Source organism: Peromyscus leucopus, chromosome 11 (assembly GCF_004664715.2).
Source record: "Peromyscus leucopus breed LL Stock chromosome 11, UCI_PerLeu_2.1, whole genome shotgun sequence".
Classification (NCBI taxonomy): Eukaryota; Metazoa; Chordata; class Mammalia; order Rodentia; family Cricetidae; genus Peromyscus; species Peromyscus leucopus.
In genome coordinates this window covers 35,489,478-35,516,377 of record NC_051072.1, presented here as the reverse complement: position 1 = coordinate 35,516,377, position 26,900 = coordinate 35,489,478, and positions in this window count along the sequence as shown.

Genomic DNA, 26,900 nt, shown 5'->3' with positions numbered 1-26,900 from the left:
GTTGTTTTCTGCAATGGCCCTTGGTCTGGACTTTCTCTTTGCTGGACTGGAGATAACGGATTTGAGGAGGAAATACCACAGACACCTAGTGTCCTCATTACATGATACTGGGTAAATGACCCCCACGTGACCTACAGCAATGTTAACTAGTTGATTAAAGTGCTCTTTTCCAGGCCTATCCACTTTGAAGTTATTATTCTCTCCGCAACCCATCATTGTTTCTACGCTGGTTGTTACGGGAGTTTGCTGAGTCCAGTCTATTTAAGGGGGGTTGGAGTTAGTTTCTGCCTTCCTGGGGAGGGGGGGGGGAGACATGTATTATTTGGAAATTTTCCTGAAAAGAAGAATTCCTGTCTCCTCTATTTATCATGCAGTCCTCAGCATAGCACAAGAAAAGGACATTTGTTGACCAAGAAAAAAAAAATTACAGTTGAGTTTCTTAGAACACGGACTAGTAGGAGCCATAACCAGAATGGCAGGCCCTGAAGAGGTACTGGAGACCAAGGCCTGAGCCCTCATGTGAGGAACATGAGTGACTGTGGTGGGCTGTACTCCCTTGCCAGAGGACTGATTTCTGCCACAAGGTTCTTCATTTTAAACGGTTTCCTCATAGCCTGACGGGGCCGATGCCTCTGGTGGCCTGGGCGTCTTCATGCTCTGCTACAGGCCTCTGTAGAACTCAGGGCAGAACACCACAGATGTTCTACAGTTGAAGGTCATTGGGGACAGATTCTTAGACAGAAACTCATTTTCTCACATGAAAGATTTTTTGCTTCCTTCTTCCTGAACCAAGTGTCCCCTTGTGTCCATCAGTGTGGCCAGGAGTGGGGTGGAGTTACTACTTCTCTCCTTAACAGGATTCTAGGGAGGAGTCAGATCCACCAAGAGGGAGGACCGCATGATGACGCCGCGGAGTGCTCCTCCCATACTTTCTCTTCCTTCTCCAGGAGAAAAAACGTGTTGTTTCTGAAATAGCACCAGAGACTGCATTTGTGTCAAAGCGCCCACATGGATTCCTCTGCTCAGCATGAGGGCCCCCTCTTCATTTTCTGGGGTCTTGGCGTTGCTTTCTAAAATGTGTAAAGCAGGTAAAGTAGAGCTGCTCCACTCACAATTTGGTCATGGGTCTACATCATCCTTTCCCTGCCTCCCTGTTGCCGGAGAGACTGCCCAGATCTCCCTCGGAATATGACTTTAGGGAGGTGGACCAGTACATAGTTTACTTCTCCACGCTTCAGTTTCCAAGATGAAGAGCAAAGTCAGTGCTTCGGTATCTACATTAGCTTCCTCTCCAAGATTACACTGAGGGTCGCTGGCAAATTCAGATTCCCTGGCCCAGACCTTCACAAAGATGAATATGGCGGCAGCAAACAAGATACGTCCCCAACTGGGTAGCTGAGACACACTGAATAACAGATTTGATAGAGATGTGAGCAGAGCCGGGGGAAAGTGTGGCTTGGTGTCATGTGGGCTAGCAACAGCTGGGAGCTGTTGTGACCCCTCTATCAGAGAGAAGAAAGGAAGTCCTTTCTGGAGCTCCCTGGAGCCCAGCGAGAAGATGATCACCTTCTGGGAGCTGTGGCCTTCAACGATACAGGCGGCCAACCCCAGAAAGCAGACAGCGTGAGGGGGATTAGGGTACTGATACTCACTTTGCCCTCCCTTCTGGTTCCCCACAACCCTCCCTGGCCAGGGCTTTCACTAATTGACTCGATCCAGAGGTCAGACGGTGGCTGCCACTGATCCTGTCCACCGCAAGCAGCCACCTAGGGAAGGTGCCGGGTGGAGAGTGGGTACCACGGCTGGGCATGCAGGAGGTGGCCAGCACAAGATGGCGGCTTTGTAGCTGAGGGGCCTAACCCTCTCAGCTGACTTTTTCACTTCATCCCCCTGCAGCCTCCTCGAATTCTGTTGCCCCGAGCAGCTCCAGCATCCTTCTAGTCTGACACGGACGGAAGGAACCTTCGCTTACCACTATGTAAACCAAGAGGGACCCATTTTGGCCTGCACTTTACACTGTTTAGGAGAAAGACTTGAGCCCTTCCTCCCTCCCGCCTTTCTTGGGTTTTCTTCCAGGTCTGGAAGCCCAGAATCCATCTCACAGTCCCTCCATTCCATTTCTGGGGTCCTGCTTTTCCTCAGTGGTCTTTGGGGAGCAGCTCCTGGTGGGTGCAGGAGAGCCCCCCACAGTTTTTGCGTGCATATGCAACGGGGGGAAAAGTCCCACTTCACTTTCTGTAGGTGAGGTTCTGTAGTGGGTAGCTGTTCCGTCTTTGACCTGGAAGTACTACCCCTAGTGTGGTGCTGGTAACTGCCACACCTACCTATGACCTGCCCCTGGGGCAGGGCCACAACCGGGAGCCCTTAAGACCCGAGATCCAGATGTGCCAGCTCTCTTGGTTCCTCATGATCCTGAATGCTGGATGGTGAACCAGAGCCAGAGAACACGGCTGGACGGCACCTCACCTCTCCTAGATCCTGTAACCAACCCCCTTACTGGCTGTAAGTTACCCCCCAATAAACCTCCTTTTTAACTACGTGGAGTTGCCTTGTTAAATCCCCACATTAAGGTTCCTTCTTGATGGAAGTGATTTCTTCTTTGAGGCCGCTATTGGCCATGGTCAATTGGAAACGAGGAAGCTGTGCTCAGAAACGTCTTCTGAGCTTTGGAATGGAATTGGAAACCACAGCTCGGCTTCAACCAAAACATGCAGGGAGCTGGAACGGTGCTGCAGCTGATCCAGGAGGGGTGAGAGAGAGAGAGGGCTGGTTTGGGCAAGCGGGGGAAAGACCGTTGGGCTGGGCCAGGGGAACAACAAGGTTTGTGGGTTAGAAAAAAAGAGAATACTCTGAGATTTCCACATAAAAATGCATTTCCACCTGACCTGCTCTGACGGTAAAATAAGCGAAGGGCTAGAAAAGCTGGGTGACTTGAGTGACTGGCCACATGGTGTGAGATCCAGGTAGGGTCAGGCTAGTTCGGAGCGGCACCGGACCCCAATCTCCAAGAGCAAGACAGCTGGAAACTGTCACTGCCATCTTTGTTTTTAAGGAGATGAGGCCGGAAGTTGTTCAGTGCTATGAGGAAGACACGGGCAACAAACTCTGGGCTTTCAGACGGAGTATTCTATTAACCAGTTAGTCGCCAGAGCAGCTTCAGCTGTGAAGATTAGAATAGTCAGTGTCTCCTGGGGCTGGGGGATGGCTCAGTTGGTAAAGTGCTTGCTGTGTGAGCGTGAGAACCAGAGTTCAATCCCCTGAACCCACATAAGACAAAAACTGTGTGGTGGCTCGCTTGTGATTCCGGCACCTCAGAGATGGGTGAATGTCTGGGGCTTTCTGGCCAGCCAGCGTAGCTGAATTGGTGAGTTCTAGGTCAATGAGAGACACTGTCTCCAAAACCAGGATGGGCAGTGAGGAGGAACAACACCCAAGGCTGGCCTCTGGCATGTGAACCACCCCCCTCCCATACACACATGTATGCCTACACACGTGCAAATACACACACACACACACACACACACACACACACACACACATACACACACACAGAATCATCTCAATGTAACCTTTGCCTTATTTCCTACGAATCCCATATTCTCTACCCTAAGTTTTCTTCGTGAGCCATAATTTTGTTCCTAGTGAACAGCCCATCCCAAGGGCAATACCCGGCGCTTCTTCTCTGCTACTGTGGCCACACTCGGCCCTGGTCCTACCCTGAGCAGTGTGCCTTCTGGTCCTGCAGGAGGAGAGGGTACAGAGTCTCCCAGGAGATGTACAGACATGTCCCCCAGAGCCTTGGAGTTTAAGAACCAATTTTAGAGGGCAGGGCATTGAAATACCATTCCTTCTCTGAGTTCAAATATGCCCCCCCCATTATATCAGCGTGATATAATCACATTAAAAAGGACCTCTTAGGCAAATTTGTAACAGAAAGTGCCTCTTGGAGCCTTTTCTGGTTGGGATATTTAAAAGGAATATGTGTTGATGGAGAGCCTTTTGGGTTAGGCATTTTGGCTGAAAATCTGGGCCTCCAGGGAACCGAGCACAGGCCAGGCCTCCTTTCTGGTCTATGGCAAAGTCTCCACAGTGTAATTCCGTTTAAACCCCAAATGATAATATTGGGGTTCTCATGAAGCTCACGGGAGTGCCATAAAAGCTACCACTTTAAGGGGTGCCAAGCATTCAGTAAGGACTCACTAAAGGGTTTACAGGTTGCTTTCACATCACGGTGGCGGGACACTCATTGGGAACAGCGCCCTGGAAGGAAGGATGTCTTTGGTTTATGGTTTCTGAAAACAGCATCAGTCATGGAGGGGAGGCATTAGTGAAGCTGCTTGCTTGTTCTAGGGTGCTAGGCACCTGGAACACGGCTCATTCATGTTTTGCCGAACAGCAGACACAGCCTGGGCTGGAACCAGACATGGATGTTACCCACAAAGACCCTCTCCCAGTGACCCACTTCTGCTAAGGTTAGAGTCCCAAAGATTCCGAGAAACCTCCCCAAACAGTTCCACCATCCCTAGGACCAAGTGTTCAAACAGGAGCCCATTCCATTTTTTAAACCACAACACAGGTGTTCATTAACGGTCACAAACACTCAATATAGACCTTGCTATATTCGACTCCTGTCTTCTACTTTGTAAAGTTTAGATAAGGAGGCTAAGGAACCTTTCAAGGCCCTATAAATAGCAAGCTTATAGAAATATTGTAAGGAGCGGCTTGGATCCCCTTTCTAAAAGGCAGCGCTCATGGCTCCAGCTGCAGTCAGTGTGGTTAGGAGACAGACCGCAATTACAAGCCTCCTCTCAAACTAACCCTGGCTGAAGAGGGCCATGCTTTATTCCCCAGGACGTCCCACACTCAATAATCGACCCACACATAGACAAAGGCTCAGCCTTCTTGTTCCATCCAAATAAAGTCCCGAAGGTCCGTTGCAGCTTCCCGGTCCGTGCCTGTTCGGCTGTGCTGAGACTGAAGGCAACCTCGTTCCTCACGCTGCCTTAGCCCGTGATGGCCCTTTAATTTCTGTAGTAGCTTGACCCCAGGGGCTCTCCTTAGCAAATCTTCTGCCCTCTGAACCTTGGACACAGGGTCTGCTTCCTGGGAACGCGGGTCTTGACAGTGCTAGAGCCCTGATCTCGGCTCCAGCCATTTGGTTCTTGGAGTTTTTAACCACTGTTATCTGTTGAGTATCAGGAGAGGTGTGATTCTCCATGCTGGAAGGGACGGTGGCAGCTGTTGGTTGAATGTCCCTTCCACTCTGCCTCGCTAGGACTTCACCTCGTCCCCCGGGGATTCAGAAAAGCCTAGGTCAGGCAGCAGTCGTGTGCTCTAGTTTGGTTTTCCTTTTGCTCCCATGGACGGGTGGGCCGTGGCCGCGTGGCTCTCTCGGCCCAAGCACAGCTGCATCCCCTCTCAAGTGCACCAGGAACTGATAGGAGGAACTGACCCGATGCTACTTCTCTGTGAAACCTTTGCTCAAGACCCACTCCATGTCCTTACCGACAGCGAGGCTGTCAGGCAGGACCTGGCTCTGATCTGAAAACGCACACACCACTTTCCGCTGCTGGGCACAACTGGGACTCCAGACGCGACTCTGAAATAAAACAGAAAGCAAAGAGGACGTCTTCAGACGGACTTTTGTGTTTGTTTAGGGGGTCACTGAGTGATTTTTGACCCAGTAGCCTCGAAGTACTGTGTGAATTACTAACCCTGTGTTGAATTCTTGCTCGATGGCCCTGATGGCATTGGATTTCCTGGCACTAAGCCTGGTGACCCATAGCAGTGCGGTCCGCTGACAGAGGTTGATGGCTGGTCCCGTCTCCTGCTTTGCTGGTGTCTGATTTCAGACAGACTCCACAGTGAAGAGCCCTGACACACCCCGGGTGTCAAATGCCTACCCTACGGAGCTTCAGACAACCTGTTTAAGGTTGTCATTAGTGGTTTCAGTGCATGTGGACTCTTCAGGAGACAGGATATGAGGCAGCTAGACAGTGGTTCTGTGGCTACTGATGATCTAGCTAACAGGAGAAATTCTAGCAAGTGAATGACCTCTTCTGTTTTCACGAGCAGCAAAGACAGTCGACCCTGGGTTTCTGTCTGGGTCACAATGCATGGTGAAGTAAAGGTCCATCGCCCTATATACAAAACAAAGGTGCTCTGTGGTAAAGACTTTGTCTTCCTTATATTTCACATTGAAAAATATATACATATTTCTGATATATTTAGTTACTTAAATTAAGCAACCAAACAGGAGAAGTTCAATTTTAAAAATTATAAATCTAGCTGGGCGATGTTGGCACACACCTCTAATCCCAGCACTTGGGAGGCAGAGGCAGGCGGATCTCTGTGAGTTCAAGGCCAGCCTGGTCTACAGAGTGAGTTCCAGGACAGGCTCCAAAGCTACAGAGAAACCCTGTCTTGAAAAACAAAAACAAATAAACAATTATAAATCTTTCTAACAAATAACAATTTGACACATAGCCTTCCTGTAGGGTGAAAAGGGACAAGAAAAAACACCCTGACCCTAACTTGACCCCAGACCAGGGTTTGAAATTCCACCAATCCCAATCCCTGAACTTGCCATAGAATCAGGCTACAAAAACCCACCAATCCCAAGTCATCCTGGCAAGTCCACCCCGCCCCCACTCCCCAACCAAGAAACCCTATAAAAGCTCTGTATTCTGTTCAGTTTGCTGCTGCTTCTCACCCTGGAGGTAGCCAACCTTCTGGATTTTTCCTTCCCAAAAAAATCCCTTTAGTGAGGTTTGCTGTGTGGTGTGACACTTCCCAGGAAAGGAGCCCAGGTGTAACAGCAGAGCAGAACTGTAACCCTTGCGCTGGAGTCCATCCCCTGCCAGAGCAGAGTGGTTACACTTGGCGGACCTGAGCAGAGCTGTAACAGTTCCCTGGAGCGGAGTGGAGCAAAGCTGGGGAACCCCTTTCCTGCCAGAGCAGAGTTGTTACATGTGCACTAGGGAAACCTTTCCCTGGAGCGGGGCTCTAAGCTGCTGCGCTTTGTGGTCTTCCTTGGCTCCCCGACTACCAGCATCCCTCTCCATCCATGCTACAATGCTTACACTTCTGTACTTTTAAGGTATCAGAACATTTTCTTTTCTTTTTGAGCTACCAGCCGTATTTATTTGTTTTACTGTTACTCTTCTGAGTCAAGAGCTTACTCTGTAGCCAGATTGACTGGAACTTGAGCTATACACTAAGCTAGCCTCAAACTTTCAGTGGTCCCCTTTGCCTCTGCCTTCTGAATGCGAGGGTAACAGGCATGTGTCACCACATGCAGCATTATTAGGATAATGTCTATATCAATATCATCTACCTCATCTTTTAGAATGTCTATACAGTACTCAACTTTGAAGATGACTATGGTGATATTTTATTTGTACTGAAATGTGATTTTATTTGTATGTTAATAAATAAAGTTGCCTGGGGGTCAGAGCTAATAGCAAGTCATAGCAGAAGCTGGGCGGTGGTGGCGCACGCCTTTAATCCCAGCTCTTGGGAGGCAGAGCTAGGCGGATCTCTATGTGTTCAAGGATACAGCCAGCATGGAGACACACACCTTTAATCTCAATACCAACCATAGAAAACCTGGAGGTCTGTACAGATAGGCAGTGACAAGGAGGTCATGTGGTTGGGTCTATAACCAATGAGAAGGCAGAACAGAAAGTCAATAAAAGGACAGACAGACAGGACCAAGTAGAAGTAGGTCTCTTTCGAAGGAGAAGGACAACAGCAGCAGCGAGGGGTAAGAAAGGCGGTTTTAAGTCTCAGCTCTCAGCTACTGCTCTGACCTCTTGGGCTTTTAAGTCTGCAATTGGCTCTGTGTTTCTATTTAATAAGACTGTTCATCTACAGATGACTGGTGCCTTGAAGATCACTCGTGCCTCATAGCTCAATTCGTCACAAACACATTAGGTGTCTTACTCACTGCTCTATTGCTGTAAAGAGATACTATGACCACAGCAACTCTTATGAAAGGAGGCAATTACCAGAGGTTTAGTCTATTACCATCCTGGTAGGGAGCATGACAGCACACAGGCAGACATGGTACTTGGATGCTGGAGAAGCAGCTAAGACGCCTACGTTCGAATCTGCAGGAAGAAAGCAACTCTGGACTTGGCTTGGGCTTTTGAAACCTCAAAGCCCACCACCAGTGACACACTTCCTCCAACAAGGCCACATCTCCTCCAACAAGGCCACACCTCCTAATCCTTCTCAAATAGTGCCATTTCTTGATGACTAAGCATTCAAATATAAGACCCTCTAGGGTCTCTGTGTCTTTATTTGGGAGCTGATTGGTGGCCCAAAGAAAATTCCAACTACAGTCATGTATGTGTTATGTCCTTTCAGAAAGACACTGATTCGTTGGTAGCATCCATCCCCTTTGGCTCTTACAAACTTTCTACCTCCTCTTCTGTGCCATTCCCTGAGCCCTGAGGGGAGGACATTTATTTTTCCAAGTCAGAAGAAATGGAATTTCCTACCACCAAAACAAACAGCATATCTAATAAGGAAACGAGAATGCAAATAAGCTAGCTATTAGGGTCTATTAGGATTCTGCGGAGAAACAGAACCAATAGAAAGACACACATGCAAACCAATGGGGTCTACCTCATCTTTTAAAATAGCTATACAGTCTTCAGCAATGAGGATGGCTCATGATTTATTCCTTAGTTCTTGGTTGATACACACGTAGGGAGCGGGAGGGAGTTTTGTTATGGAGACTGGCTTCTTGGTTTTGGTTTTAGAAACTAAAAGTCCCATGATCTACCATCTGCAAGCTGGAGAACACAGAAAAGCCTGTCACGTGATTTAGTCCAAGTTCACAAGCCGAAGAGCCAGAAACAACAAAGTCCAAGGAGACAAGAAAAGAGATGCCTCAGTGCAAACTAAGTGAATGAATTCAGTCTTCCTTTCTCTTTTTGCTCTATTTTGGGTCCTCAAAGAATAGAAAGGTGCTCACACACCTTTGTGGACAATCTTTACTCAATTCAATTGTAAATCTCTCCTGGTAACACCCTGATCTACACAGGCAGTGTGCTAGGCACTTTCCATTCCTGTGACAATACACCTGACCAAATCAATTTAAAGAAAGATCTATTGGCTCAAGGCTCAGAGGTTTCAGTATATAACCAATGTTGCTTCTGTTTCCAAAGTCCATGAGACAACATCATGGTGGGAAAGCATGGCAGAGAAAAGCTACTCTTTTTATTGAAGCCAGGAAACAGAGACAGGAAGTGTTTGGGGACACGATTCACTTTCCAAAACTACATACCCAGTGACCCACTGTGGTAGGTAGTTTGAAAAAGAATGGCCCCCAAAGACTCATGTGTTTGAATGCTTGGTCACCAGGGAATGGCATTATTAGGAGGTGTGGCCTTGTTGGAGGAAGTGTGACCCTGGGAGTAGGCTTGGAGGTTTCAAATGCTCACACCAGGTCCAGTGTTACTCTCTCTTCCTGCTGCCTGCTGATCCAGATATAGAACCCTCAGCTCCTTCTCCAGCACCATGTCTGCCTGTGTGCCCACACGCTTCCCACTGTGATGATAATGGACTGACCCTCTGAAGTATAAGCTAGCCCCAATTAAATGTCTTCCTTTATAAGAGTTGCTGAGGTCAGGGTGTCTCTTGACAGCAATAAAACACTACTTTCTTCAGCCAGGCCTTACCTCCACATAGTCATTTTAGCTATGAATTTATCAGAGGATTAATCCATTCATGAAATTAGCTTCCTCATGATCCAATCACTTCCCCAAAGCCTATTCAGCTGACAAGCATGCCCCTGACCCACAAGCTATTTTATAGAATAACCACAACACTGAGGTATTTAACCATCTATCTAAGTAACCCTTAGCTTTGCTAAATTGATAACGTAAATTCACACAGGAATTTTATATGAATCATGTTAAAGTTATAAATTAATCTAGGGCCTATGACTTCTGAAGCCATGGGTTAATTGTTGTTTTGGTTTGTTGTTGCTTGTTTGTTTGTTTTTAAAGTAGGTTTACAGCACCAAGCATATATTCCCTTCTAAAGAATGGAGCTTAAATCCAATCTGAGAGAAAGTGGTTACCCCAAAACAGTTGTTGTTTGTTAGCATGCAGGCATTACGCTGGCCTGCCTCAGGGTCCTCAGCTGCAGCCACTAAGAACACTCCCTGTGCACATGCGCTTATCAGTATCCAGGCAAGTGCACTGGCCAGCTCAGGGTCCTCCAGCCACTAAGTCACTATGTAGTCCCTGAGCACACGCGCTGTGTCCCCTCATAAAGGACCAGCGCTCTGAGCCCACTTCGCTCCCCCGCTCCACCAATAAACCTCCTACGTGAGTTTTGTTGTGTGGTGTGACTTCATCTCCCGCCATAAATTACAACAGTCATGCCCTTGTTTCTTCAGAGGCGGCATCTTGCTATGAAGGTTTGCCTTGTCGTGGGAGGTTCGCAGCTGTGAAACGTCGTCGATGCCTGATCTCCCCAGCAGCCTGCATAGCACCGATGGCATTATAAAAAGCTAGGCCGTGGCGAGAAAGCTCCCGACTGAGTTCCCACTTGCCTTCTTTAGATCTCCCAAGCAAGGTGTGTGGCGTCTTCGGCAACAGGATCTTATCACCAGGGAACAAAGGGAAATGGTAATAGCTGTGTTGTCTTGGGGTTCTCTAGGATATTCCTGACCAATAGCTCATAAGGCGGTCCACCATACTCGGTACTTGGATTTTTGTTTGTTAAACATTGACTTCTAGGTGCAGCATTCTCCAGCCATGCAGGATTTCTCCCTTATACACACACACACACACACACACACACACACACACACACACACACATTTGTAATTGTCATTTTTTTTTCCCGGATAGGTTTTTCACTGTGCAACAAACAGCCTTGGCTATCCTAGAACTCGATTTGTAGACCAGGCTGGCCTTGAACTCAGAGATTCGCCTGCCTCTGCCTCCTGAGAGTTTGGATTTTAAAAGCCTGTACCACCACCCCTGGCCTGTTTTGGTTTTTAATACAGGGTCTCTCCACATAGCCCTGGCTACCCTGTAATTCACTATGTAGACCAGACTGGCTTCCAACTCACCACCACATCCTGCTTTCATGTATATTTTTAAATTGTCTTACAAATGGCTTTTCACATGTCCTTTGGTTTGATTAGCAAGCACTCTTTCCCTAACCACTTATTTCTCCGACCCCTTACTTACATATCTGCCTGAATTCTTCCACCTCTGGTATCTCTTCTCTACTTTAACATCACTTAAATTCTATCAGCCTTCTCTAAAGACATCCTCCCCTCCAACAGCCCCTTTTCTAATTTCTAACATGTCATTTATACAGCCCCTCTAAGGCTCAGAGGACACTGTGGAAGGTGAGCTGAAGAATGCAGGAGCCCCAGGATGGGGATAAGGCCAATATTTCAGAGGCATTGTGGACATGACCACATAGCCGCTGAGCTTGCCTGCACTGGACCTGCACAACACTGAGTCTGCCAACAGCCAATGGTGAATAGGGAAGGACTCTGGAACCCTCGTCCTCCGATCTGAACTATGGGCAACTGATGGATTCCAGGGGAGGGACTGTCACTGCCTTCAGTTCTGTACCAAATAGCGAGCCCTCCAGGACAGGTACAAACCTGTGGCCGTACAGACAGTCGTGGTTGAAATCTATGGATCACAGACAAAAGAAAAAGCGTGAATATGGGAAGTGGACCTGTGAGGGAGAGAGGGCTGTGATGGGGGAGGGGGAGGCGAAAGAAGGTAGAGTGAAGAGTAAACAGAATACACAAAATGCATGTCTGAAGGTACCAAATAACAGACTTAATCAACAAAAAGAGTCAACCAAAAATTGACTGAGAGCCGAGCGGCGGTGGCGCACGCCTTTAATCCCAGCACTCAGGAAGCAGAGGCAGGCGGATCTCTGTGAGTTCAAGGCCAGCCTGGTCTACAGAGTGAGTTCCAGAACAGGCTCCAAAGCTACACAGAGAAACCCTGTCTCAAAAAACAAAACAAAACAAAACAAAAAACAAAACAAAACAAAACAAAAATTGACTGAGGAAGAATTGGGATTTGTGACCAATTTAATCATCACAACAGTAAAAACATTCATTTATTTATGTTTTTTACATAAAATGTTATCTCATGAAAATCTTAGGAAAATACAATTTCATGAAGATGCTATTAGTAATAGTATAAAAATAATTTTGGAACTTGGTGAAACATCTACAAATCTCTAAATTACTGCTAGTATGCCAGTATATGCACACATGTCTGATAATTATTTATCTCTTATGTGAACATCTCTCCCTAAACTCTTGATTGTTATTCTGGTTGTTTTGTAGCACAGTTGTGTTGCAAATGATGTCATCTATCTCTCCGTTTACCACATGCATACACCTATGCTCAGTTTGCTAGTCAAATGATGTATACATAATAATCTAATCTTTAAATAGCAACGTCTGAGGTCACATTTACCTTTTATGGTGAAATCTACAAATCTTTGAAGTAACATTTAACCATGTGACATTTGTTTGACAAAATTACTTTCACAAGCTGATTTATCTGTATGTATCTTTAAAATTTTAGGTGTATGTATATGTTATATTAGAGATGGATGCTAAAAATTTCACTATCTTTTGATATCTATCCAGATAATTACATAGGGTTTTTTAAAGTAATAATAATACATCTTCCATTAATTGAATAATAAATTGAAATAAATATGTTTAATAAATGAAGGAAAGTTGATATTTTCTAGTATTCCTTAAGAAAAAGCCAATTATAATTTTTATACATGATACTTACACCGTTTTCCTGTCCTTTCCAGAGTGCTATTTGTTTTAGATTTTAGAATGAAGATTATACTGGTTTCTAGATAATTTCCAAAATTCTCCTACACACATTCAACAAACTGTCTTAGTCATCTAAGGCTATGACTGTGACAAAACACCACCACCAAGAAAACTTATAAAAGAAAGCATTTAATTTTTGGACTCACAGTTCCAAGGGGCTAGAGTCCGTGACCCCCATGGTAGGGAGCATGGTGGCAGGCAGGTAATATGGTGCTGGAGGAGTTGCTGAAGGCTTACGTCTGGTCCTCAAGCAAGAGGCAGAGAGAGTTGACTGGGAGAGGCTTGGGCTTTTGAAACCTCAAAGTCCACTAGCAGTGACACATGTCCTCCAACAAGGCCATGCCCCCTCATCCTTCTCAAACAGTTCTAGCCGTTGGGGGCCAAGGTTTTGAATAGATGAGCTGAATGATGGGAGCCATGTTCATTTAAGCCACCACCCATTTTTTAGAGATAGGGATTCATGTATCTTAGTCTGGCCTTAAGCTCACTATGCAGCCAAGTTTAAGATCTTTGAACTTTCTGATCCTCCCTCCCTCCTCCACCTGCTGAGTGCTGAGATTTCAGGCATGCTGGAGACTGAACCCAGGACTTTGTGTATGCTAGGCAATAATCCCTCTCTCAACTCAGCTATAGCCCAGTCCTCATTTTTCTTTTTCGAAAACATTTAAATCATATCCCTAACATACAGAGGCCTTCCTATCAGGCCACGGGGCCCTCTGTACTAACTATCTATTACTGTGCAACAAATCACCCCAATATTAGTAGCTTTACAACAAACATTTATTACCTCAGCCTGTACGAGTCATAAACTCAGTAGCAAGATGTTGTGACTCACAAGCTCTTGTGAGATGGCCATTAAGATGCTGACCTGGGGTGCAGTCATGCAAAGACTGAGGTGAACTAATTATTTTCCATGCTTACTCACATGCCTGATAACCAGAGGCCTTACCAAATGGTTCTTCTGGTGCTGCTGGACTCTGCCTATAAGATGGCTTCTCCCATTGCCAGTTTTACGCCAGAAAGGGTAAAACTAATGTCTGTTATGGTCTAGTCTCAGAAGTCCCTCTTATCACCTCCAACATACTCTGTCGACGTATCACTCCTGACATACTGTTAGTCAAGGGAAACCCATGTGTAGGTGAATGCACAAGAATATCAAATCCATTGACGGACCGTCTTAGCGTCTGACCACCTTACCACCATCCTTCTCCTCTCCTCTACCTTTTTGGTTCTGTCATCTGAAACACTACTCTGATATTCAGGGGGAAAAAATATTATCCGGCTATTCTAGCTGAAAAGTTGCAATTGCTCCCCCTAACTGATGCCTCAGCAGCATGTTTTTGTGGCCACATGTAATCCCGGGAAGCAACTTGATGTCTGTGGGTTGCTGTCTGTGGAGGGTTCAATGTGGACCCTCTGAAAAGACCCCCACTTCCTGTTCAGGGTTTATTTGGAAATCCTGTTTGGAAAAGGTTGCACCTCTGGTGAGTAAGAACTTACTTCCTTGAGAATCTTCTCGACTTCTCCCATTCAGCTAGGAACTCCTTTGGGGAAGGTATTAGTTCAGGTCAGATATGCATACTGTAGACGAACTCAAAAGAACTTCCCTGTGGACATCCTCACTGGGAATACAGGTGGCACAGAAAAGCGTTGCGGGGGGGGGGGGGGGGGATTGGGTTGGGGGGAGAAGCTGTGCTTTCTTTTCTTTTCCTTTTAAAATTAAAAACTATATATTTTACATGCCCTTTCTTCCTCCCTCCCCCCCTCCCTCCCTCTCTCTCTCTCCGTCTCTCTCACTCTCTTTCTTTGCCCTTCTAGTTCATCTTTTGGAAGTAAGGAGGATTGATAAGAGTACACTCTTAGGACAGGCTAGACATTCATTCTCTGGTGCTCTCCAGACTCAGCAATTCCCGTGAGATATCCAGAGGCCGGACTCTTTGCCCCTCCCCTCCAGGAATAGCACAGCATCAACGTATTTAGTGTGATGTGACAAGCCATGTGGGTCCCTCCCCTCCCCATTTCCTTGAACTGATCTCACTTGGAAACAACCTCTCTATGATTTGCCTGAGTTGACCGAAAAGATTGTTTTATAAGCTGTCAACCAAAATGTCTTGAATTTTAACAGTGCAGAAAGTTTAGTTTCCTTCAATTCTCTGGACACTTCCACCTTTCAGCCCTCCACCATACCCTGTCCAGTCCAGTTGCTTCCTGTGCCGTCCCACCCCACCCCACCCTGTCCTATCCCAATGCTTTCTAGATTCTGCGTGTGCCACGCCCTCCCCCCCACCCCTACACCTCCTTTTTGTGTCCATCCTGGAAATCAGCTCTGCATTACTCTCTCTATTGTGAGCCATATTTGGTCTCATTTATCTTATCTAGGAGTTTCTCCATCCCATTTTTCTTCTCTTTCTTTTATCTTACCAACTTTGTTCCCACAACCTACCTTTTCAACGTGTGAGCGCTGCATCTGAACATCAATCAGAAGTAGAAGAACTGAGGGAATCTGGGATGGGGAACTTCAAAGAAGAGTCAGTGGATGAGAGGACCCGAGATGTAGGTAAATCCTTTTGTTTTATTGAAATGTCTTCAGCCATTTACAAAGGCTTCTTCCAGCATAAAGACACTGATTCTGTAGCCAGCTTTTGCCTGTCTTTGTCTCAGAACTGTTATGCATATATATGTATATGTATACATATATATGTCTATATGTACATATCTTTTATTTTTATTTTATTTACTGGTATGCATGAGCATATGTATGCATGCATGCATGGCTCTGTGTGTGTGTGTGTGTGTGTGTGTGTGTGTGTGTGTGTGTGTGTGTGAGAATATGGAGGTCAGAGGACAACTTCAGGGAATTGATTCTTGTCTTCTACTATGTGGGCCCTGGAGGTGGAACTCGGTTCATCAGGCTTGGCAACAAAGTGTTTTCACCCGCTGAGCCATTTGCCAGTCCTGTAAGAAATCTTTTAAGTAAGACCATCGTTTTCATGAAAACAAATATGTGGTCCAAATTCTCACATATCAGTACTTTCCAGTTCTCCGACTCTTGTTCACTGCAGCCCGGAGGCTGAGAAAGGGTACTCTCTTCTTCAGTGACTTCTTAATATCAGTTAAAAGTCACTCCATGGGAAAACCTTTGGACTTCCTTTGTGCTCCAGACTTCCATGAGCCATAACTATCTTTTCTCTCCTTTCCTCCCTTCCACACTCTAGCTAAATGCTGCCCTCCCTGGCCCTCAAATTTCTGCTTTGAAGCCCTAACTTCCAGTGAGATGGAGTTGAAAGCTGGGGCCTTTGTGAAGTAATTAGGGCTGAGTAGGCCTGAGGATGGGGCCTCTGTTCTGGGATTAGTGCCCACAGCAGAGAACCCTGAGGTCCTTTCTCCTTCTTTCGGCCTAACGGGGACACAGCAAGGAAGTGGGTGTCTGCAAACCCAGGAAAAGTGCTCTCCCTGGAACTCAGCCACACTGGTACCCTGACTGCTGAACCTCAGAACTGAGGAAAAGAACATTTTCTTATTTAAGACACTCAGGTTGTGGCATTTTACTCTGGCAGCATGAGACTCCAGATCCTTCAGTCCACATCCCTGATCTCATGTGCGTATATTTGCATCACCCTCTTCTAACCTTTCCTGGCCCTGGGAAAGTCTGTAATTTCCAAGTCATGGGCCGGATTCCAGTTTGACTAGAGCATAGGACCAGAGATGGGAAGTGGTAAGAAAACTGGGTCCAGATTGTGAAAGGCGGTAGTGACTGTGAAGGGTAGAGTTGCGGGGGCTGGAGCGCAGCAGATAGCCATGCACCCCAGATCAGCTACCATCTATAGTCAGCTTCACAAGCTTCTTCCATTTCTAGATCCCTGACTTCTAGAATCAAGAGTTGTTTCTGATCGGATGCAGATAACAGAGTGAATGGAAGTGAGGAGGAACCAGAGATGAGGAGGTGCTCATTCTTCAGCCTGTGAGCCCCATAAAATACAAGTCAGAACTGGGTGGTAGGGGTGCACACCTTTAATCCTAGCACTGAGAGGGCAGAGACAGGTGGATCTCAGTGAGTTCAAGGCCAGCCTGGTCTACAAAGAAAGTTCCAGGATAGCCAGGACTGTTACACAGAAAAACCCTGTCTCAAAAAAACAAAACAAACAAAAAAGGGCAAGTCATAAAATAGTGATACCCCCTTGGCATCTTTCCTTTGCCCCTTTCTACATGTCTAGGTGGGTCTTTGTTTCTCCACAGGATGGGGGAGTTTGAAAACACCCACATTAAGCCCATACTCAGCAGGTAGTGTTTTTTAAAGTCTTCACGCCTCTTGGGATGTCCCTGGCATCTCCATCCATCATCTATCCTGAGCATTTACGAACGTTTGCCTGGCATGCTTAAGTCTGTCATCACAACCTGCTGATGGAACGGGGATTATCCTTTTGCAGGAGAGGAAGTGGAGCATCTAGCACATTAAATCAGCTGCTAAGTTTGGACCCGGTAACTAATATTAGGGGCAGAACCACAGCAGAAGAGCGGTGAACCAGGAGCTAGGAGCCCAGGATGACAAATGTATGCTCATGTCACCGCTAAGGTTCCGTGGGAAGAGCTCTCTCTAGCGCCGTGCACCCTGCTGAGCTAGGATCACAGGATCTCAGGAAACTCACATCCACTTGCTAAGGACGTCTACACCAAATATGTTTAGGACCCAATCTTGTCTTCTCAGGTCTTAGATTTTTTTTGGAAACTGGACATTTTGCGTGACCTATGAGTCGGCACAATAAGAACAAAGCGGTTTTTCCAAGTGTGTTGGAAGCAACCAGGCAAAGCGAGTCTGATTCGCAGACTTTACCCATCTGGAATATATCCCTACTTTAAAAAGAGAAACTTCCTAACCCAGCTCAAAGCAAGGATGGAAACAAGAGTCTTAGGCCCAGACTCCAGCCCACCACAGAGTCTGTTCAACGCCCTCCCTGGCAGCCCAGCATTGAGGTACTGTCTGTCATCCTGGCCCCAAACGCTAGACTCCACCCTTCAGTGCGATGGTTTCTTTTCCATAGGCGGAAGGCTGGCACTTTCCAGAAGGCTCTGGAAAGCCAGGGTGGGGTGGTAAGGGGATCTGTGAGTCCTGGGAGAGGGCGTGGGACCTCTCTTCGTACTTGGAAGTCGTGCTGACGTCAGGCCTCGCCCGCCTCCTCTCGAGCTGGAGCCTGCACAGAAAACTCCCTTTTGCAGCTCTACAAACGCTGTAGTCATAGGACTTCAGCTTGCCCACCGCCCCCTGGAGTTTCCCCGAGTCCGCAGCTTCATTGCCGTATTCAGAAGGAACTCGGAAACTATTTCCCAGTTGGCTCTTCTTTCAGGCCCACCAACTTGAAAGGTGGCCTGAAGTTCAGACGAACTGTTCCTGGCGTTTCTGCTCAGGAGTTTCTGTGTTCCCTCTGCCTCAGCCTGGGAGCCGTGAGCTGGCCACGAGAGCCCCGCTTCCTCTCCCCGAAAAGACCAACCCTGGAAAATTGACTCTCCGGCTTTCTGCCACACACGCATCCGCTTCTGGCTTCAGGCCGGCCTGCTCGCCCTCCTCAGTGGAGTGTGGCACGTTTGGAATCTAATCTGTAGGTTTCCATGTACAAGAAAGGGAATGGAGGAGACTGCTGATGAGATTTACCCCAGATTGTCCCCACTGGTCAAGCAATCAACCGATTTCCCAAGACACTCTCTCCAGGAGATCTCAGTACATACTGTAGGGGAAGGGAGGCTATTCTCCATGCTTGGGATGAGCGGCGGGACCGTACTTTTCATTGCAGACAGGGGTAGGAAGGGGATAAAAGATGTCTTCTGAGTCTCTCCAAACTGTAGTCCGAGAGTTTTTCATCAAGAATGGAACAGAGATTTGAGAGGCAACGGCCCTTCAAGTTACTTCTATTCCCAAATACTCTAAAAATCCTGATGGTTCCTGGGAACACACTGTAATTATCTACGGGCATGTCTAGAAATACATGCACCCTATGCCAAAGCCAAGTACTCTAGTTCCATAGAATGAAGCTACCAGGGTCTTTAATGTCAGTATCAGTATCTCGCAACACTTCTTATACAGGTGGTTCCTGTTCGCTAGTTTTCCCAGCAGAGATATACTTCAGAACCATCCTTAATGATGCAAAACAATCACTGAAAAAAATATTTTAAGTGCAAATCTACATCACAAAGGTAATGATATTTAAAAAAAAAAAAAAAAAGGATGTAAATAAAACCAGGAAGAATTACAGAATGTGTAGAAAAAAATCGAGCAGGACTATTGTTTCCAGGAAGATTAACCTAAGCAGTCATGAATAAAATTGGTCAAGTGCTAGGAGCAGAGAGGACTCTGCTAAGGAGAAAAAGTCAAGATCCCCCCCCCCTAGACACAGGGTAGGTAGGAGATAGTCAACCCAAAGACTAAGGCTACCTGTGACCCAACAGGGCTCATCTAAGGGAGCAGCACAGAGCTGTAGCTCTTCCGGGATCTTGTTCTCGCTCTCTGAGGCTTTCCCCCTGATTTGAACGTGTTGTGGTTGTGGAGACCTTCATTGGTGACTTTAGTCCACATTAGCACTTGCCCTGTTCTAGTCACTCTGCCGGAAGCTGGGGGGACAGCCATGACACAGCCGGAGCCCTCTGACTGGCTTGCTTTGCCGACACTTCCAGAGCCCTAAGCAAATGTGAGGTCTCTTCTCCCACATACATCACGCTGTAGGAAATGGACGTCAGCTCCACTTGGGCCATCAGCCCAGTTCTGCCTTCCAAAGGCTCTCAGGTCCGCATGTTTATTTCATTCCATATGTTCTTTCTAAGGAGTTAGTGACCCATCTCTCACGGAGAGCGACATTTTTTCCCTTGAGTCTGGGGCTGTGTGACCTCGACTCACTGAGTACTGTAAAATGGTGACATGTCATTCTTGAGGCTGGGACTTCAAAAGGAGGCAGTGACTGATGGCGACATCCATACTCTCCTTTTGTGATAGTGATCTTTACACCCCGGCCTCTGCATCATGAGGAAACCCAGTCCACATAAAAAGGCAATGTGCAGATGGTCTGAAGCCAGTAGATGCCACACCAGAGGGAGCTAAGCCTAATGTTATCTCAGGCCCCAGCCTTCAGCATCTCCCAGGCGTGGCCCCAGGCATTGTGTGGCAAAGACAAGTCATCAGTCACGTCCTGCCTTCTCTGAATTGCTGACTCACAACTCCTATGAGCAGCAATAACAAATAATGTATGCTTTTAAAGTCCAAAGTTCTTGATATTTTGATATGTGGCAGTAGATAATAGTGACCCCACGGGGTATGGGGAGCAAATGTGTTTCTTAGAGGAGAGAGGTGGACAAGGTAACAGATCCCCCAGCCTACTGGAACTGTCCTGGGATAGGTTTATTAGAAGAGAGATTCTATGTGTATGCACATGCATGAGATAGAAATTTGAATATATTTTCAAATTAATGCATATGTGTCCATGTGTGTAATTGAAACCAGAATTATTATTGTCAGTAAATAGAAAAAATCCCGAGTTTAATATTAGTTTCACTTGCTACATCACAGTTCATTATTGTTGAGGTAATATATATTCATTTCTCAGATTTATTTATATATGTACTTATTTGTTTATGTTTTTGTTTGTCTGTTTGTTTGTTTGAGGCAGGGCCTCACCATGTAGCCCCAGATGGCCTGAATCTTATTATGTGTGTAATGGCTGGTTTTGTGTGTCAACTTGACACAAGCTGGAGTCATCCGGAGCCTCAGTTGAGGAAACGCCTCCATGAGATTCAGCTGTAAGGCATTTTCTCAATTAGTGATCAGTGGGGGAGGGCCCAGTCCATGGTGGGTGGTGCCATCCCTGGGCTGCTAGTCCTGGAGTCTATAAGAAGGTGGGCTGAGCAGGCCAGGGGAATCAAGCCAGTAAGCACTTCCCTCCGTGGCCTCTGCATCAACTCCTGCCTCTGGGATCCTGCCCTGTGTGAGTTCCTGTCCTGACTTCCTTCAGTGATGAACAGCAGAGCTGAAGTGTAAGCCTAATAAACCCTTTCCTCCCCAACTTGCCTTTTGGTCATGGTGTTTCATCGCTGAGATGGAAACCATAACCAAGACACTATGCAAATCCAAACTCATAGAGATCTCCTAGTCTCTCCTTCTGATTGCTGGGATTAAAATCGAGTGCCACCTTGCCTGGCCAGATTTATTTTTAGGAACTGATCAACATTCAGTAAGGATTAGAAAATAAAATTTTGGAAGTGTTAAAAAGAAAGTTTTTTGCAGGGGTTGAATTTCAGATCTGTTAGTAAGAGGCTATGATCTTCAGAAGCTTAGCTATGGAGGTTGGGTGAAAGAATGTTTCTAAGATTGCTTCCCGGTATAATCTCCTTGATCCCATTCTAGCTGATACAGGTAGATAATTACTCATTATCCACAGGGCTGGAAAGTTGTCTCAGAGGGTAAAAGTGCTTGAAGCTAAGCCTGACAATCGACATTTAGTGTGTGTGCGTGTGTGTGTGTGTGTGTGTGTGTGTATGTGTGTGTGTGTGTGTGTGTGGACTCACCTACAGAGAAGAATCTAAGACCCTGGATGTTGTGCCTGAGGAACGCTGGGCTCAGAGGAAGAGAAAAAAGGTGCAGTTCCCTGACACCTCCCTACCTGTGGGTGTGTGGAGGCAGCAGGGCTGGAACATTCTCTGCCTCTATTTCCTTTCAATTAGCGAGCTTGCCAGTGAAGGCAAACACGGTGGGTCTTCACCTCTTTTAGTTAAACTGCTCATCTAAGTCTATTTGGAAGCAGGAGAGATAGCCCATTGCGCACTTCAGCAGGACTGCAGCCTGCTTTACAATCCAGTGGCCTTAAGTACATAGTACTGTTGTGCTCTAATCATCGCCATCCACTTCCAGAACTCTTGTAAAACTCGGGTCCTATACCATTAAACAGTAACTCCCTGCCCCTCTCCCTGACCATTTGTAACTGCTACCTACTACTTATGATTCCTATGACTTTGGTTCTTCTAGGCGCACCATACAGTAGAGCCACACAGTCCTGGCCTGGCTTATTGCAGTTAGCATACGTCACAATAGCCTGCTTAATAAGCTGGGATGAGACAGGGGACAGTGTACTTAAGAAGTAGTGAGTATTCATCTCTTGAGACCATAGCCACTCAAGGAAATGCCTCCTGCCACAGGGGAGACTTGGGATATGCTCCTGCTTAAGGATAATTCAGTCTTCTACCAAGTAAATCTGCTCTGCTTGAGTGAGAAGTACTCGTTTTTCTACTACATTATCATTTGGGACCATATTTTTCAGACAACTTGCTTGCTTTGATTAATAGATTTTTTTTTTTTTAAATTAAGTCTTCCATACAAATGTGAAGACAAAGACGAGGACCTTTCTATCTCTACCCACCTCCTATCTGGTATCTTATTCAACACGCTCTTTGTCTCCAATTGGTTTCACTTGATTTTTTTTTTTTTTTTTTTTTTTTTTTGAGGTGGGGTTTCTCTGTGTAGCCCTGGCTGTCCTGAAACTTGCTTTGTAGAACAGGCTGGCCTCAAACTCACAGAGATCTGCCTGCCTTTGCCTCCTAAGTGCTGGAATTAAAGATGTGCACCACCACACCTGGGCTTATTCAACTCACTCTTGCTGACTGGTAAATTAAGACCTTGCAGAGCTATTAAAAAGTCCCAGCCATATGGTGGCTCATGTTACTCCAGTTCTGAGAGATTGAATGCCTCTTCTGGTCTCCTCAGGCACTACACACATTCTCTCTCTCTGTCTCTCTCAGGCAAAACATCTATACAGATAAAAATTTTAAAATGTAAACGAACCTTATAAAAATGTAAAAGAATTCAGATATTTAGAAATACATAAATTTTAACTTTAAATTTACCACAAGGAGAGAAACTTTTTAAAAAAACGAAGAACAAAAACTCATATATGCTTTTAAAATTTATTACAGCCATTTAATAAAACAAGTTATTAAGCCTTCAATATCACTTATTGAATGCTTATTTTGTAGTAGAAACTATTCTATTTGTTACTAGTCAGGTGTTACGTCAATTACTGTATTATCATTTCCATCAATCAGTATGTTTTCAAATTTACCAAGTAATATCTTACACTTATAATTTAGTTAATTATGCCACAAGTATTTTTATAGATTTTATTAGATGCTAACTTGATATTACAGACTGACTAGAATGGCAATAAATCATGTTGTTATTGTTTTGAATCCTAGCTAGGCATGGTGACAGTCTTCGATCCCAGAACTCTAGAGACAGGGCTGGTGGATCTCTGTGAGTTCCAGGCCAGCTTCGTTTACATAGCAAATTCCATGCTAGCCAGAGTTTAATCTCAATACTCAGGAGGCAAAGGCAACTGGATCTCTGTGAGTTCTAGATTGGTCAAAAATACATAGTGAGACCTTGTCAAAAAAAAAAAATCTAAAAAATGGCTTGTGACTCATCCCTTCTAGAAAGCGTGGGAATAACCAGTCACAGTGTCCATCCCTTGGGATTCTGTAGTTCTGGAAAAGGAATGCCTTACTTATTTTCTTAGAGGTACTTGGAGCTTAGAACTAACTCACACCTCTCACCTAGAGATCCTAACTTACATGTGAAGGGAAACGAGCTTGTGAAATTGAGTCAAGAATCTGGTTCCGAGATCTACTACCGTTAGCTCTGGGACCATATCCCTGTCAGTCAAACTCAGAGCCTCATTGATCCATCCAGTCAATGGGCTGAATACCATTTTATGGGTGAGGGATCAGTGGTATAAGGGAGACTGGCTTATGAGAAGAGACTTTGGCGAGGGTAACCCTATGCCAACCCCTCAGAAGAGTTTTCAGTACAGGGTAAGCTCACTGTAAACATCTGATTATTTTCAACCTTAAAACTAGAGTTTCTTTAGCCAAATCATAAAGCTGTGAACAACCTTTTCTAAAAAGGACAACTTACTAAGTCAAAATATTATGTCATCTCTTCCTACTTCTTGGCCAAGTATTTTGCTCTTTGGAAGTCGTTCCCTGAAGAACTGGAACAGATCAGGTCAAACAGTTCTGAAGGAAAAGGCCCAGGGCTGGCTAGTGAGCAGTGGAAAGCTGAATCCCATGTGTCCTTAGAGGATCCTGTTCGCCATTGTTTCCCACATCTGCAAATGGAACTCGAATCTCTGTCCTGATCAATCCCCCAAGTGTTTTGAAAAAGTACGGGAGACTGGCTGTGAGAAGGCCCTTTCTTCTGTGTGATGAGATTAGAGTTCACGAGGAACCGCTGGCCCCTCCCAGTCTTTGCCATTTGCTTTATGGAAGACAGAGACTATTACAGGTGGACATGTTCTGAACAGAAGAAGTCTGATCTGGATTCTGACAATTGTCACCAGAAGGACAGTAGAAACATGGACAGGGCAGGTCGTTCTGAGAGGGTCTAATATAGAAATGAGGAGTAAGGGCTTGAAAGGGGGGCAAAGGCCACTCTTGTTAGGAATCTGCTGCCGTGAACTTGGCAGCACAGTGTCCATGGTGTAGGACTTTCTGGAATGCAGAACTTACATCGTACAGAAGGAATTTATAAGCAAAGTATCCAGGCTGTTGCAAGGTTACTTCTGATTGCTTCCAGGAAAATGAGGGAGCAAAGCAATGACTAAAGAGGTGGAGTTTATAATTAAAGGATGAACAGAGTGGAAACGTTGAAAAAAAGTCTCAGTCTGGCCACGTGACAGAGAGAGCACACTTTTAGGAAAGGCGAGCAAGGAGTTGTTTGCTAAGGTTAGACCAACAGGCAGGACATCAGTGTCTTCTCTGAGGTTGCCTTTCCCATTATAGGCCTAAGGCTTCCAAGAGCAGAGTATTCTGGGAGGACAGGCCCTGGGTACCTCCAAGGGCTGGCTGCTAAAGTTACCAAAGGATTCTATTCCCCCATTTCAGTGTTGTGCATTGTCTGTCCTGGATGTGACTTCAAGGGACCCAAGTGTGACTCAAACCACCATCTAAACTTTGGTGATGCCCATGTGGTTTTAATTCTGTAAGCACAGAGATGGAAGAGCCTTGGAGAATTCAAAGAATGTCTTGAGCAAATCCCAAGAAGAGACTTGTCTTGGGCCAGAATCCCCCCCCCCCCAGGTCTAACTCCTAGAACTGAAGCTATCAGTGTACAGTGCCAGTCCAGGAAAGCTGAGGAAAAACCACTCAGGCCTACCAGAACTGGAATGTATACTGGGCCCAGGAAAGCCATATGGCTGCTGCTGTCCAGGTATTGGGGACCCAAACACTACACCAATATATTGAGGGTTTGAGATATGGAGTCAAAGACTCTTGTGACGTCTGATCCTTACTGTAGGCTTTTCATGTTGGGTCTTAGACTTATTTAGGACCTCTTTCTTCCTTCCCTTCCTTCCTTCCTTCCTTCCTTCCTTCCTTCCTTCCTTCCTTCCTTCCTTTCCTTCCTTCCTTCCTTTCCTCCCTCCCTCCCTCCCTCCCTCCCTCCCTCCCTCCCTCCTTTCTTTCTTTCTTTCTTTCTTTCTTTCTTTCTTTCTTTCTTTCTTTCTTTCTTTTCTTTTACCATTTCTCTTCTGGAATGTGAATGCCTGCCCTGTATGTTCTGGAAGTAGATTCCATAATGTGTGGTAAATTACTCTCAAATACGTTTGGGGTCTTATGAATATCTAATTCCAACAAGACTCTAGACTTCTGGATTGATGCTGGAGTAAGTTAAAAAACTTAGGGGTTATTGGAAAAAAATGAATGTATTTTGAATACTAAAAAGACATAATTTGGGGAGAGGCAGCACAAAATGCTGTCGTTTCAATGTGTCCTTCAAACTTTGTGTATTGGGAGCTTAATCCTCAGTCATGCTATGGAACTTGAAAGCAGAGCCTTTGTGTGTGTCAGAGGCAGGGTGAAGGGGCGGGCAGGGAACAACCCGTGCGTGGGCCAGGCCGTTATTAATAAATTAACCCACCCATGGATTAGCAGGTTAGTGTATCCACAGGCTAGAGCTCCCTTCGTGGCTCCCTCATTGAAACAGCCTCTCTCTGGCTTGCTTGTTCCGTCTTTTCATGTACAACTTTGTTATGATCTAGCAAGAGGCCCTCATACTTGCAGTCACTTAACCTTGAATCTCCCAACTTCTAGAGCTACGAGCTTAATAAACTTCAGCTCTCATAAATTATCTGGTCTGTGGTATTCATTTATACTAAGAGAGGTGGGCTAACACAGCTGATTTGTGTGGCAATCACGGCCCTACTGTGGGTGACCCCAACGTCACTTTACCGTAGGAGCCCCCATTTTCCTCTCTCAGTCTCTGTGGGCTTTTCTACTCCAGTAGTGTGAGTCGGGAGCAGAAGGCAGATCAAGCTGGTGCCAGAACCTGCTTTGTCTGTACACAGAGAACCGGAACAAGGACAGTGTCATCGAGGACTGACATGCACAGAAGAAAAAACAGTCCTGCTCCCTTGTCCCCCACCAGCACTGTTTTGATGTGGGAACCTCAAGTTTCCAGAGCTTCCAGGAACTAGCCCTGACAGCCCTGCTTGGCCTCTTACTCCCTCTTTCCTGATCCCTTGTGCCCTTTAATGTAGGGTTAATACACAGATTGTCACTTTAATGTAGACCCATCAGCCTGTGCACTGTTAATATTACAGGTCGCAAAATTCTTTGTCCCAAGACGCTGTCCTGTGCACTGTGTGACGTCTGTCAGACTTTGTCCTCTAAATGCTAGTGTCACTTCCCCTACCTGCCTAGTCATAACCAGCAAAAATGTTTCCAGACAGGAACCACTGCTCCATCACATAGAAATCAGGTTGTCACATATCTTTAAACAGTCAAGTTGGTAAATATTATTATTAGGTGACGGGATGACCATTTTCATGAGCATATCATATTCCACCATCGTCTGCCTTGGATATTCTATGGGTGAAACAGATTATTGTGTTCCTTGTCCATCGAACGTCTCAGAATCCCAGGTAGCCTGAGCATTTGCTTGTATTCTGTGTCATACCAAATTAAGTTGTTATCAAGGTGTGGTGTCACATGCCTTTTATCCCAGCACTTGAGATGA